We start from the raw sequence: 12,884 nt of genomic DNA on the forward strand, positions 1-12,884 counted from the left end.
GTCACCATGCCTGGATAATTTTGTATTTTTAGTAGAGACAGGGTTTCTCCATGTTGGTCAGGCTGGTCTCTAACTCCTGACCTCAGGTGATCCACTCACCTCTGCCTCCCAAAGTGCTGGGATTACAGGTGTGAGCCACTGCGCCTGGCCCTTGTTTTGTTTTTTTGAGATAGAGTCTCGCTGTGTCACCTAGGCTGGAGTGCAGCAGCAGGATCTCAGCTCACTGCAACCTCCATTCCCCAGGCTGGTCTCGAACTCCTGACCTCAAGTGATCCACCCACCTCGGACTTCCCAAGTGCTGGAATTACAGGCATGAGCCACTGTGCCTGGCTAATAATCAGTTTTTATACCTTGAAACTTCTCTTTTGCTGAACTTGAGTATCAGTGGGCCTGAATCTGGGGTCAGTGAACCTCCCTTTCATATTCTGGGCCTCTTTTACCAAGATAGAAAAGTATGCTTGGAACCTGGTATCCAGCCAGCCATGAATTCCTTTTTTTAGAGACAGGGTCTCTCGCTCTATTGCCCAGGATAGAGTGCAGTGGTGCAATCACAGCTCACTGCAGCCTCGACCTCCCGGGCTCAACAATCCTCCCACCTCAGCCTCCCCGCATAGCTGGCATCACAGGCACTTGCCATTATACCTGGCTAATTTAAAACAACTTTTTATGGAGATGAGGTCTCCCTATGTTGCCAGGCTGGGTTTGCACTCTTGGGCTCAAGCAATCCTCCGCACTTGGCTTCCCAAAATGCTGGGATTATAGGTGTGAGCTGCCACCCGCAGCCTAGCCATGAATTCTCGACATTTGGGAGAGATGTATCCCTGGTCTTTATAGAATCCCTACATGTATTAATCCAGAAATGTTTGTACGGTCTTGAATTTTTCCTGAATCACATTCCCATCCACATTCTTGCTGTTTTTTGGAGCGCATCCTCACGCCATACCTGCTTTCTACACCTTTTTGTTACTTGTATATTTTCTTGACAAATGGCTTTTTAAAATTATTATTTTACTAAGGTATAATTTACAAACAGTAAAATCCACCCTTACTAGTGTATAGTTCTGTAAGTTTTAACAAAAGCATACAGCCAGGTAGCCACTATCGTAATCAAGATACAGAAAGGCTGGGCCTGATGGCTCATGCCTGTAATCCTTGCACTTTGAGAGGCCGAGGCGGGTGAAGTCCTGAGGTCAGACTTCAAGACCAGCCTGGCCAACATGGTGAAACCCCGTCTCTACTAAAAACACAAACATTAGCTGGGCATGGTGGCAGGCGCCTTTAATCCCAGCTACAAGGGAGGCCGAGGCAGGAGAATCACTTGAACCTGGGGGGCAGAGGTTGTAGCGAGCAGAGATTGTGCCACTTCACTCCAGTCTGGGTGAAAGAGTGAAACTCCGTCTCAAAAAAAAAAAAAAAAAAAAAAAAAAAAAAAAAGATGCAGAAAGTTTCATTACCCTAGAAAGTTCCCCAGTGCCCCTTTGTAGCCAGCTCCTCCTTCTATCCCTCACCGCTGGCAAGCATGGATCTGTTTTCTTTCTCTAAGTTTGACCTCTTCTTAAATATCTTAAAAATGGAAATGTACACTGTGTAGCCTTTGGTGTCTTTTACTTAGCATAATGCGGTTGTGACTCACCTCTGTTGCCACATGTACCAGCACTTCATTCCTTTTATGCATTGAGTTTATTCCACTATGTGTACTACAGTTGATCTGTTCATTCACCAATTGAAGGACTTGGAGTTGTCTACAGTATTTGGTGAATACAAACAAAGCATCTCTGAGCATTTGCATACAGGCTTTTGTGCAAACATGTTTTCATTTCTCATGGGTAAATACCTAGGAGAGGCCGGGTACGGTGGCCCACGCTTACACTTCGAGAGGCCAAGGAGGGTGGATTGCTTGAACTCAGGAGTTCAAGATCAGCCTGGGCAACGTGGTGAAACCCATTCTCTACCAAAAATGCAAAAATTAGCTGGGCATAGTGGCACGCACCTGTGATCCCAGCTACCTGGGAGGATGGGGTGGGAGGATCGCGGGAGCCCAGGAGGCTGCAGTGAGCCATGATCATGCCACTGCACTCCAGCCTGGGTGACAGAGCGAGACCCTGTCTGAAAATAATAATTTTAAAAAGTACTTAGGAGTGGGATTGTCATTTTGCATGCTGAGTATGTATTTAATTTTATAAGAAACTGCCAAACAGTTTACAAAGTGTCTGTGTTCCCGCCATCAATGTATGAGATTCCAATGACTTTGCATCCTAACCCGGACTTGTTACTGTAAGTTGTACAAAAACTCTGTCCATTCTTTTTGTTGTGAGAGACAGAGTCTCGCTCTGTCACCCAGGCTGGAGTGCAGTGGCACAATCTTGGCTCACTGCCACCTTGGCCTCCCAGGTTCAAGTGGTTCTCCTGCCTCAGCCTCCTGAGTAGCTGGGATTACAGGTGCCAGCCACTATGCCTAAGTTTTGCTTTTTTTTTTTTTTTTTTTTGAGACAGAGTCTGGCTCTGTCGGCCAGGCTGGAGTGCAATGGCTCGATTTTTAATAGAGAAGTGGTTTCACCATGTTGGCCAGGCTGGTCTCAAACTCCTGACTTCAAGCGATCCGCCTGCCTTGGCCTCCCAAAGTGTTGGGATTACAGGTGTGAGCCACCTCGTCTGACCTAAAAAACTTTGTCCGTCCTAATAGATATGTAATGATACCTCATTGTAGTTTTAATTTGCACTTCCTGAAGAACTTATGATGTTGAGCATCATATGCTTATTTGCCCTCTGTGGATCTTCTTTGGTGATGTGTCTGTTTGAATCTTTTTTTTCAGTTGGGGTTTGGCTCTGTTGCCTAGGCTGGAGTGCACTGGTGTGATCCCGGCTCACTGTAACCTCCCCAAGCTCAAGCCATCCTCCTGCCTTAGCCTTCCAAGTAGCCGGGACTATAGGCGCTTACCACCATACCTAGCAAATTTTTGTACTTTTGTAGAGACAGGGTTTTGCCATGTTGCTCGGGCTGGTCTTGAATTCCCGATCTCAGGTGATCCGCCTGCCTCAGCCTCCCAAAGTGGTGGGATTTCAGGCATGAGCCACCACACCCAGCCTCAAATCTTTTGATTATTTAAAAAATATTGGGGTTGTTTTCTGATTGCTGATTTTAAGAGTTCTCTATCAATTCTGGATAAAATTCCTTTATCAAATATATATTGTCAACCATAAAAGTCACAAACTCCATAAATTTAGAAGAGAGAGCTTCATTTCTAAAGGGGGGGTACCATAACCTGCAGGCAGGAAGTGGAGCCTCCGCCTGAAACCAAAAAGCAGGCACTTCAAGGGAGGGAGGGATGAGACAGTAATTTGCGCTAAACTGGTTGGCTAAGTTTACATATTTATCAGGTTATAGGAGAAGCTATAAATATTTACGAAGGGGACACACATGGGTGCATCATAAACTAACACGTTTGTTACTTGTGTCCCTTGTTGCCTTTTGGGATGGACACTTAATATTTAAATGTATTATAGTTAGGCCCTGTCCATCAGAAGGTGAAGCAGAGGACAGAAAGATACTCAGTGCACAGCCTCCGTGGCCTGGCCAGAACTACACTGTGGTCAGTGGCCTCTTATCAGGAAGGAATGCTGGTCAGTTGCTGTGTGGAAACCACAAAAGGGAAGGCAGCATGAGGCCGTTGGTTGAAATCAAGAGTGAACAGGTCTTTTGAGAGGGTTGATTTTTGTTGAACACTGAGGAAAGAAAGACTCATGATGGCTGGGAGGGAGGGGGTGTAACAAGGTATGTCTGACCTTGCATCTCGTCATGGCTGAGAATTAAGGTTTTCAAGGTTTCTCTGGGGTCCTCTTGGCCAAGAGGGGGGTCCATTCAGTTGGTTGAGGGGCTTAGGATTTTATTATTATTTCTCAGTATTATGGAGTGTCTTTTCATTTTTTTGGACAGTGTCTTTAGAAGAGCAGGAGTTTAAAATTTTTGATGATGCCACAAAATGCTTTTAAAAAAAAAGTTTCACATTTTCTTTCTTTATTTATTTATGGAGACAGAGTCTTCCTACGTTGCCTGGGCCAGTCTCAATTGATCCTCCTGCTTCAGCCTCCCCAAATGCTGGGATTACAGGCATGAGCCACTGCACCTAGCCTCATTTTAATAGATATTTTTGCTTTCTACAAATTTCTTTCCTATTTCCCCCTCTCTCTAGCTCCTTGCAACCATCATCCCGCTTTCTCACTCAATTAGTTTGACTGCTCCGGGTACCATTTAAATGGACCCACACAGGATTTTTCTTTTTGCCACTGGCTTCTTTCACTTAGCGTAGTGTCCTTGAGGTTCATCCATGTCGTAGCCTGTGTCCAAATTTCCTCCCTTTTTAAGGTTGAGTAATACTCACATGTGTGCATACACCATACTTTATCCATTCATTGAGGGTGGGTTGCTTCTACCTCTTGGCTATTGTGAATAATGCTGTTGTCTACCTGTGTGTGCAAATATCTCTCCTGAGGTCTTGCTTTCAGTTCTGTTTTTATTTTTTATTTTTTGAGACAGAGTCTCGCTCTGTCATGCAGGCTGAAATGCAGTGGTGCAATCTTGGCTTACTGCAACCTCTGCCTCCCGGGTTCAAGTGATTCTTCTGCCTCAGCCTCCCGAGTGGCTGGGACTACAGACTTGCGCCACCATGCCCAGCTAATTTTTTCTGTTTTTAGTAGAGATGGGGTTTTGCCATGTTGGGCAGGCTGGTCTCGAACTCCTGACCTCAGGTGGTCCACCTGCCTCAGCCTCCTGAAGCGCTGGGATTATAGGCATGAGCCATTGAACCTGGCCAAGGCTTTTTTTTTTTTTTAAAAAAAAACAAACACAGTCCTGTTTTGTTTGATTACTTCACATGAACCATTGCAAAGGTGACAATGGTCAACACGGCTGCACTGAGGTGACACTGTCACATGGTCAGCCAGGCTCACTCACCAGCAGGTGGCTTCCCCAAAGCAGCATTGTGTGCTGTGATGGAAATTTGTGTCTGAGCAGAATTACAAATCACAGCATTTCCACTAAGGTGGAAGCTCCTTGAGGTCAGGGACTCTGTTTTGTCTCTAAAACGGGGCCTAACACTCAGAAAAGGATGACTGAGTACAATTCTGCAGCCCTCATGAAGGGCGAGGCCAGATGTCCCATGACACCCAAGGCTCTGGCTGTCAGGGTGTAGCTGAGGATGGAGGCCAGAGCTGCGACCGTCAAAGCTTAAATGCCAAGTGTCAGTGAGCAGCCGTGTCCTGGGGACCTTATCTGCGTCAGAACCGCTTTGGGGAGCATGGGTCCTGGTTGTGACTGGCCTTCCTTCAGGAGGCCTCAGTTCTTGAGAGAGGACCTTGGGTAAGGACACACTGCCTCCTGAGAAGGGCGTGCTACAAAGAGAGCTGAATTTCTATAATGAGTTGACTTAAAACCATTTGTGGAGTTTGGCCTGACTGGCACGACTGTTCTAACTGCTTTCTGCCTGCCTTGGGGGCTGTATAACTCCTCCCCTCCCCCTAAATGATGAGGGGGTTCGGACCAAGGTTGAAGCCATGGGCAGAGCCGAGCCCGGCTGTCTCAGCTATCACCCCGCATTTGTCTGGGTGCTATTTTGGTCCACGATGTGTGGTTTCAGCATCTGGGCCAACTTTTCATCACGATATGAACCCATCTTTTATGGGTTGACTGAGTTCTCCAAGAGAGGCAACTGCTGAAGAGAGGAGTTGCCTCAGATGTTGAGGCCTTCTCTTCCTTTAAGTGTCTTATTTTTAAGGTAACACAAGAGCCCAAAACTAGTAACTCCAGATTTAGGGCAAGGAGGGAATCTGGGGAGAGGGAATGTGGCATACGTGTGTGTTGGGGGGTGGTGGCTGGCCGCGGGCGGGGAGGCGGCAGTTCATGCAAAGTGGTCCCAGCTGCCCCTAGCTTAGGGCTGATCCCGCCCTGCCCTGCCCATCATTCAGGGTAAGCCGCTATCATTAGTGGTTAAGTGTTTCTGAAAGTATTCTCTCTCCACGCTGACCACATGCCCTTTCTGGGAAGGGAGGGCGGGGCCAGGGAGTAATGGGACCCACCCTGTTGTCATGCCCAGCTGCTCTGTCATGTCCCTCTGCAGAGGGACAAGGAACCCGGGGCTGGAATTGATCATGGGCAGGTCCGTCTGAGGGGTTGACAGTGTACTTTTTGCAGGTCCTGCAGCTCCCTGAGGGGTCCAGCTTGCTCCTGGGGGCAGCAGGTTCCAAATCAGAGAGGCTTTTTGTCCTAGTAAAGGGATCCTTGGCTGAAACAAACCTTCTGTTAACCAGTTTTCTCTCTTAAGCTCTCTGCCCTCAGCACATACACATATGCACACACATGCACACACGCACACACACATACACACACACACAAATATACACACACACGCGTACACACACACACCAGCTTGCTGAGGGCTGCCTGCCTTTCCCTTTGGAACTCATTTGTGCTTGTTCCACTTTTGAGGAGGAGCTGTGGTAAAATGCTTACGGTGAACATTTCTTCCCATGAAGTGGGAACTTTGAAATACTCATCTTTGTGAGGTGTGGTTGACAGCTTTTTTGTTGTTGTTGAGACAGAGTCTCCCTCTGTGTTGCCCAGGCTGGAGTGCAGTGGCACAATCTCAGCTCACTGCAATCTCCACCTCCCAGATTCTAAGTGATTCTCCTGCCTCAGCCTCTGAGGTAGCTGGGATTATAGGTGCGTATCACCACACCTGGCTAATTTTGTATTTTTAGTAGAGATGAGGTTTCGCTATGTTGGCCAGGCTGGTCTCGAACTCCTGACCTCAGGTGATCCACCTGCCTCGGCCTCCTAAAGTACTGGGATTACAGGCATGAGCCACTGCATCCAGCCAACAGCTTTTGATTTATGAAATTAGCTCAAGGAAAAAGTTAAGATGGAAAAAGAGAGTCCACATTGACTCTTTATTTCCACAGCTCTGTCGTGCCCTGTCTCTGTTGCCATGTAGTGTTTAGGTATGAGGGACTCCAGAGTTTGCTGCGTTTCTCCATTTTTCTCCTTTTTTTTTTTTTTTGTTGGGGGTTGGGGGCAAGAAAAACTTAAAAAAAAATTTTTTTTTTTGAAACAAAGTCTCACTCTTTTGCCATGCTCTCAGGCTGAAGTGATCCTCCTGCCTTGGTCTCCCAAGTATCTGGGACCACAGGGGCATGCCACCACACCTGGAAAATTTTTTTAAATTTTTGGTAGAGATGAGGTCTCCCTGTGTTGCCCAGGCTGGTTTCAAACTCCTGGGCTCAAGTAATTATCCCATCTCATCCTCCCAAAGCGTTAGGATTACAGGTGTGAGCCACTGCACCCAGCCAAAAATTCATGTTTTTTTCCTTACTCACAAGTATACAAGCTCAATGAAGGAAGCTGGAAAAATCTAGAAGAGCACAAAAGGGCTTCTGTATTCCCAATATCCAAAGATAATGACCGTTAAGATTTTGGTTTATGTTCATCTTGTCAAATTCTGTTTCTTACTTTAGAGAAGGTAGTTGGTGAGGGTGGTTCCTATCCCTCAAGGAGCCTCCTGTTGACCATCCCAACACACTGGACCAAAGACTCCCAGCAGGGTTGTTCTGCTGGGGGTGGATCCTCCCACTGGGAACTTTCTATCATAGCTCTTAATTTCACCATTGTCCAAATGACCAGCAAAAAAATAGCCCAAGAGGAATTCAGCTTGAGTTCAGGCTTCCTGTCCCATCTTCTGACTTAAGAGCCTGGGCTCTTGACATTAAACTGCCTAGATATGAATCTTTACATCCTTTGGCTTATTTTCTGTAGAGCTTCTCTGTGTCTGTTTGCTTATCTGTAAAGTGAGGATAATAATAGTAACCCACCTTTAGGGTTCCCATGTTAAATGAGAAAATATATGTAACGTGCATAGCACACACAGTGCCTGGAACATAATGTTAGAATCCAGTGAATATTATGTACTTCTATAGCCATTATAGCCATTATTGTTACCTTTATTTATTGACCTTTTTTTTTTTTTTTTGAGACACTCTCACTCACTCTGTCACCCACGCTGGAGTGCAGTGATGTGATCTTAGCTCCCTGAAAGCTCTACCTTCTGGGCTCAAATGATCCTCCTACTTCAGCCTCCTGAGTACCTGGGACTACAGGCATGCACCAGTAGTGCAGCTAATTTTGTTTATTTTTTGTAGAGGCAGGGTCTCATTATGTTGCCCAGGCTGGTCTCAAACTCCTGGGCTCAAGTGATCCTCCCGCCTTGGCGTCCCAAAGTGTTGTGATAACAGGCGTGAGCCACTGTGCCCAACCACCTTTATTGGTGAGAGTAGTCTTATTGCCCCATGTTGCATGGTACAAATTGTCTCTGGGCCTCTGTTTCTCTGCCTGGAGAGGGGTGATCTTTTCTTCGCTGGATGGTGTTTGAACCATCTCACAGTTGCAAAGTAGTAGATGCTTACTAAGTAGTAGAAGAGCCTCCTTTGGTGAAACAGATGAACCGAAGGACAGGGAGGCTTAGACATTTTCACTGAGTGGGCAAAGTCAAGCTACAGAAAGAACTTGAGAGTGCATGCTGCCTGTTGCCTTGTGTTCTCTGAAGATGCCTGATAGGTTTTCTGCTGCTAAATCCCCTAGTTTTCTTTGTGATTTGGGTCCATTTCTGTATTACTTCTCATTTATTTGGATGGATTGTTGAGTCATCTTTTCTAGATAAAACATATCTAGGCCAGGCACAGTGGCTTATACCTGTAATCTCAGCACTTTGGGAGGCTGAGGTGGGAGGATCGTTTGAGCTCAGGAGTTCGAGACCAGCCTTGGCAACACAGCAAGACCCCATCTCCCCAAAAATAAAAAAATGAGCCAGGCGTGGTGCTGTGCGCCTGTAGTCCAGCTCCTGGGGAGGCTGAGGTGGGAGGATCACTTGAGCCCAGGAGTTTGAGGCTGCAATGAGCTATGATCGCACCACTCCAGCCTGGGCAGCAGAGTGTGACCCTGTCTCTAAACAAACTAACAAGTGAGCGACGACAACAAAAAGTGTCACCATACGCATTGACTAAAAGTTGTTTAATGCCCCTTGACTTTTATTGCCAAGGGAATTATCTTTCTAGCTATAGAGAAAATTGCTTTGGATAAAAGCTCTTCTTGCCTAAGGGGGAAATTTTCATCTGAGCCTGTCAGTGATTCTTGTTTATTTGTACCATTTGAGCCCAATAAAAATAATGTGATGGTTACAGGATATTTTGCCAATTATTTCTGATGCAGGGGCAATTCACTTTGGATTTGTTTACTTGAAGTGGAAAAGTTTACACAAAGTTACCCTCTGAGCTTTTACCAAAAAGGAAACTTCCCTGGGTCTCTCTGCTTGAAACCAGCTTCTGTTGAATCCAAAACTAGAGGGGCTATTAAAGGTCTTGTTTCCAATAAATGGCAGGAGAAGGGAATATGATGACTTAGGCAGGAAACACTTCTGCCCTTTTCAGTGACTTATGTCTGTCTGCTTTCTCTTTTGAACCCCCAGGACGCACAGACATTCAGGTGCTGCAGCCAGAACAACCCCAGCAACCGGCGAGCAAAGCCCAGGTGCTCGGAGCCGGCACCGCCAGCCCGTCAAGAACTCAGGCCACAGTGGCTTGGCCAATGGCACAGGTGAGTGATGGCACTGCACGCCAGCCTGCACTGAAGCCATGGGCTCTCACCCGTTCTAACGTGGACACGGGATCCTGCCCACTGTGTCAGAATAGAGGGTGGGCATCAGAAGGCTCTAGGACTAAACTGGATTTGAATCCATCAGTCTTTCTGCTGACCCATCTTCTTCTATCTCTGCCATATTCTGTACAGCCATGGTTATTCTCCATATGACTGCGCTTTTCTAAAATACTCATTTGCACAGAAATAAAAAGTCCTGTCTTTCTATTCATTTCTTTTTCTTTTTCTGTTTTTGAGATGGAGTCTCACTCTGTCTCCCAGGCTGGAGTGCAGTGGCATGATCTTGGCTCACTGCAAGCTCCGCCTCCTGGGTTCACACTATTCTCCTGCCTCAGCCTCCCGAGTAGCTGGGACTCCAGACACCCGCTGCCACGCCCGGCTAATTTTTTGTATTTTTAGTGGAGATGGGGTTTTACCATGTTAGCCAGGATGATCTCTATCTCCTGATCTCTTGATCCACCCACCTCAGCCTCCCTAAGTGCTGGGATTACAGGCGTGAGCCACCATGCCCGGCCTTTCTATTCATTTCTCATCAGCATTGGATTTCATGTTGGGGAGGCTATCTCATTTATACATGGCATATTTTTTATTTCCTTCACGTAAGGGAATTATCAGACTAAGGAAATATAGGACTAAGTATTGTTGCTAAGAGCTGAGTCAGATGATGGTACCACCAGTGAATGGGTTGAGATGCTGACTAGGGCAAAGCCAGGTAACTACTTGGGGGTGTGCTGGGGCCATCCCGATGGGGGCCCCATTTGAGGGGAGACAGTCCCATCCACGTGCACACAGAGCTTCCCCACACTTGGCTCTGCTTCCCCGTAAGTGAGACGGGAAGGACCTATTTCAGAACGACTCATTTTCTGTCCTGCTCTCCCTCTCTCTCATCAGGACAGAGTCAAAAAAAGAAAAAGAAAAAACAAACCCATTCATTTCTCTAAACTTCTCAAAGACTGTCAAATCTTTAGTGACAGCTGGTCGTTTGGTAGTTTGTCTTCATTTGGCGCAGTTGGGCAGGGACGTAGACGTTTCGCTTCCATGAACTGTAGGTAGAGGAATGCTGGCGTTGAAACTGGTGGGTGACGCTGAGATAGTTTTCTAATGCTCGTGACAGTGGAGGTGTGGCATGAAGGCCAGAAGACTCAGAGCAGCGTGGCTCTTCATGGAAGTGTTGTGGCATTGTTAAATGACCTCTGTGTGACAAACTTACTGAGTGGAAGAAATTGATTTGAGTTCCTTTGTAATACCCTTAAGTTCTCTGGCAGCACCATATGGGGGCTTCAGAGTCCCTGTGGCTGCTGCTGTTGCCTGGATACCCTGTCGTCTTCAGTGGACCACAAGATGGAGTGGTCTGTGTCCTACAAAGTGCAGTGGCCTGACCTCCTTCCTGAAGTTTGGGACCTGCTTGAAGGCCTTGAGTGAACTGACTAGCTCACCCTGAGCCTTGGGGAAGAGGAGGAGCTGCAGGCAGGGAGTCCTGGGGCTGCCATCTCAGCCGCCTGGTGCCCCTGGACCGCCCACTGTATCCTCGTGCTGGAACATCCAGTGGTAGCTGAGCCTGGCCTTCCTGTCTGTGTGAAGGCGACAGCAAAGTGATGGCCATGAGCCATGGTATAGAGAACCATAGGCAGCTCTGCAAGCATTTTTCTCTTAGAAAACTCAGTGGCTATGGAGGAGGGCAATGTTTACAAATGGGGACGGGGGACTGGCTTTTAGGAACCAACTGATTCCGAGGTGCCATGGCGGAGCTACCAGTGGCTTTGTTCTGCCAGAGGCCTGTGTTATTGGGATCATGGTTTCCTGCAACTACTTCTACTTTTCTTATAAAAACTATTGGTGAATTGACTTTCTTTGGTGATAGTCCTTGAGTCACTCTTAGACATTTCAATAGAGCTGTATTTCCCCTACTTTTATTTTTAGGTACCATTACTTATTGTCCTTATCTCTAGGAACATTATGTTCTAGCAGACAAGGCAGGTGCCAGCTGTGTCTTCAACAGCCTAGTGTCTCTAACCTCGAACTGCCTTGGAAATGTTTCATGGTGGTGTCTCTCAAAGCCCAAACCTGTTCCTAAGATCCGTCTTGAAGGGCAGTTGTATTTTAGGGATTTCTGCCCACTCCAGTTCTGAGGCCTTGATGTCCATCTCTCCCCTTTCTGCTGTGATGTTGTTTCACCTTTACCTCAGGCAGCCTGTACTTGATATAACGTTTGCCCCAAGGGTACAGAACTGTGTCACCTTTGCCATGGGGAGCAGGCAGAAGCTCCTCTCTTCAGCAGCACAGGACCAGAGGGAGTTTGAGGGTGTGAATGAGGACATCTTCATCCCTCAGTCTGCTGCTGTGAGAACTCTGAGGATCGGTTCCAAGATGGTGGTGGTGGGGAGCTCTGCCTCCTGGAAGAGTCTCCACAGACTTGCGAGATTTATTTAGCAGCCTTTTTTGGCTGCACGCTGCAGTTATGCATGAAAAAGAAATTTGGGGCCAAACTGGAGCTGGATTCCAGGTGGTTTTTTTATGTTGTCACAACCATAAAGTATCCATTTTTATAAAACAAGAGTGAATGGCAGCCTGTCTGTATAAATATTATATTTCTAAGTTCCGAAAGTGGTGGAATCAAGAAATAGACTAATGGCATAGCCCTTCATAGAGACTTGTATGGAATGGTTTACTTGCTAATTCTTTATTGAAGACTTTACCCCTAAATTTACGTATTTTACTTCTTCCCTAAATGTAATTTCCATACACATCAGTCAGAAGTTGCATCAGCTGTGGTCAGGTTCCGGTTCTTCATCTCTAATGTGTTTAAGGCCCAGTGACTCGCTGGGTCTTAGTTTTCTCATTTATAAAATTAGGGCAAAAGTTGGGCGTGGTGACATGCATCTGTAGTCCCAGCTACTCAGGAGGCTGAACCAGGAGGATCGTTTGAGCCTAGGAGGCAGATGTTGCCGTGAACTGAGATGGCACGACTACACTCCAGCCTGGGTGACAGAGTGAGACCCTGTCTCAAAGAAAAAAAATTACAGCAAAAGTATATATCTCATAAGTTGTTATAAGGAATAAATTATAGACATAGCTTCAAGATATTATGGGTTTGCTTCCAGACTACCACAATAAAGCAAATATCACAAAAAAGCAAGTCACATGAATTTTTTGGTTTCCCAGTGCATGTAAAAGTTACCTTTACACT

At 46.5% G+C, this 12,884-nt stretch overlaps 1 protein-coding gene across 1 annotated transcript in view; it reads left to right on the plus strand.

Annotated features, from left to right (window-relative positions):
- Positions 1-12,884, plus strand: part of WWP2 (WW domain containing E3 ubiquitin protein ligase 2) — a 122,049-nt gene that overhangs the window by 42,660 nt on the left and 66,505 nt on the right. Inside the window, exon 4 of the mRNA XM_011961549.1 lies at positions 9,510-9,637. The gene's annotated coding sequence lies outside the window, so the exon portion shown is untranslated. The remainder of the gene's footprint in view (positions 1-9,509; positions 9,638-12,884) is intronic.

This window comes from Colobus angolensis, unplaced genomic scaffold (assembly GCF_000951035.1).
Source record: "Colobus angolensis palliatus isolate OR3802 unplaced genomic scaffold, Cang.pa_1.0 Scaffold116, whole genome shotgun sequence".
In the NCBI taxonomy this organism is placed as follows: domain Eukaryota; kingdom Metazoa; phylum Chordata; class Mammalia; order Primates; family Cercopithecidae; genus Colobus; species Colobus angolensis.